Here is a 2,500-nt window from a genome sequence, read left to right on the forward strand (position 1 = left end):
TGTTTGAAAGCCTCGTTACTGGGCTCGTTACTGCTCTAATTGATGTACGACGAGTGACAAATTCTGAGTTCATGCGAACACCATAAAGCCTCTTTTCATAGGGCACTGTTGCTCCTTATGTAACAGGTCATCACAGCCGCATAGCACACAGATTTACAGTATGCCCAACTTGACAACTTAGGCCACCATCAAACCACACACAATGAAACTTTAATGAGAGAGAGAGAGAGAGAGAGAGAGAGAGAGAGAGCAGAGCAGAGGAGAGAAAAGCATGATCATAAGCCTGCAGGCAATGAGGCCTCAAACTGAGTTATGATTCATATGATTCATAGACACCAAGATTAAGAGACATTAATGTCACAAAATGTGGTTACATACAACAGCTCAGTTGATGTAACGAGTGGTGTGCAAAATGGATTACGACATATACTGTTGAGGATTTTTTGTCTCTCTCTCTCTCTCACTCGCACACACGCACACGCACGTGCACGCGCACACGCACACGCACACGCACACGCACACGCACACACACTAAAGGCTATATAGCAGAGCACAAATGTCACAAAGCAAAATGCTCCTATCTCCACACAATAAAATATGAACATACAGAAACAGAAACATCAGGAAAAATACACCTGTCTTAGCCTTGTTACATTTAGGCAGTAATAAGCAGGTTGTGCAATCAGTGTGACTAAAAAAACAGTGTTATTCAAAAGGCATGCATGCTAAGCCAGCCAACTCCAGCAGCCATAGTCTTATCCTTAATCCCCGTCATATAGCCAGTGAGGGGTAAGCAACCTGAAATAAGCCAGGAGCCCAAAGTGACTGTCGAAATAAATGCATGAAATTTAAGCTCTATAAGCTTTGTCAAACCAAACGAGGTCCCTCATTGCATTGCAAACGTCCAGATATAGGCTGGTAGTGAACAGTTAGGTTCTTGTGCTGTTGCTCGCAGGCTGGCAAGCATGACACAGATTTGCGAATGGCACCCTTGATAAGGTAACCTGTCACACTGTCTTCATTTGACTGGCTGTGTGGATGAGTTGAGGAAGGAACAGCAGAGGGAAAAGCACTTATGCTGTGAACTTGCAATTTCAATCCTGGAATTGCATAGTTGGTCCATAAGATGTCAATGCAGAACAATATTTAATTCAGGTGAGGTATGTTTAATATTTTGTGAATTTCAACAGCCCCATGGCCTCTTTGTCCAGGTGGGCCCCCAGGAGGGCCTGTTCACTCTTTGCTGAAAAGACTCAACTACATCCTCAACATTGCTATGACATTACAGAGGGCCTTAAGACTTGGTCATTACATTTTTGAGGTTGTAACAGGGGCAAAGGGGTTAATGCAATGAGTGTTGCCAGGGCCGGCACTAGGCATAGGCTGACAAGGTGGCCGCCTAGGGCACCAATGTCTTCGGGCACCATACTTCGACTTCGACTTCTTTATAATCCGTTAAACTTGCATGAAATGGAAAAAAGTCCTACTCCTACTCACAATAGAAATAGAACAAGATCAAGAGAAATAAAACATGAAACTTTACAACGATACAATGAAAATATGATCATTCTGCACCCAGTAAATGTAGCTAGGGCTGTGCTAGATCAGATGTACGACACTATGTTTACCGATACCATTTTTTAAATGAAGAAAAAGCCAAATTATTAGTGTAGAAAAAGTAGGCAGAAAAATAGGGGTTGCATATGGCAGACTGACTAGAACCGGCCCTGGGTGTTGCAAAGGATAGTAATACCTAAGACTGGAAATATGGAAATGAATGTGAAATTGAAAATTAAGTGGACTAATTAGGAGAACCAAGTCAAGTTCATCCTTTGTGACTACTTTACTGTAGTAATACATGGGCCCATGGCATACTGTCACATTCTAATACACACAATGCAAATACTGTCCTCTAGTGGACAATACAGAAATGTACTGTAAGTTCTGATTTCTCACAGCAGTGTGATTTAAAAAAAATAATAATAATAATTAAAAAAAAATAAAAAAATAAATAAATATATATATATATATATATATATATATATTTTATCTAGTTTTTCTGGGACTCAAAAGTCATATTTGAGTTACACTTCGGATGGGAAAATTTCAGTGAAAGACCAAGGAGAACTCCAAAGCTCTGCTCTTGCTTTCTTTTGTTTCTCTGTTTTTTTTCTCAGTGTGATTTTAAATTTGTTTGGCAAAGCCCAATAGTTGTCACACTGTTTAACCCACATTTTTCCTTAATGACAAAAGTGCCCATGTCTCCCACCAAGGTTTTGCATATTCAACACCACCGAGCATTGGTTTTCCTTAACACATCAAAAAGTGACATGCAAGCGTCACAAGGGACCACAGTGGCACGTATGAAAACAATGGCTAGATGTTTACTGAATCAGTATGAGAACACGAGTCCTCCACACACTTTAGTAAATGCACTGTGTCTTTGTTTACTGTCATCATCTTTCTAACTACCTCAAAAAGACAAAAAAAAACGTTTCTT

This window comes from Engraulis encrasicolus, chromosome 14, assembly GCF_034702125.1.
Source record: "Engraulis encrasicolus isolate BLACKSEA-1 chromosome 14, IST_EnEncr_1.0, whole genome shotgun sequence".
Taxonomy (NCBI): Eukaryota; Metazoa; Chordata; class Actinopteri; order Clupeiformes; family Engraulidae; genus Engraulis; species Engraulis encrasicolus.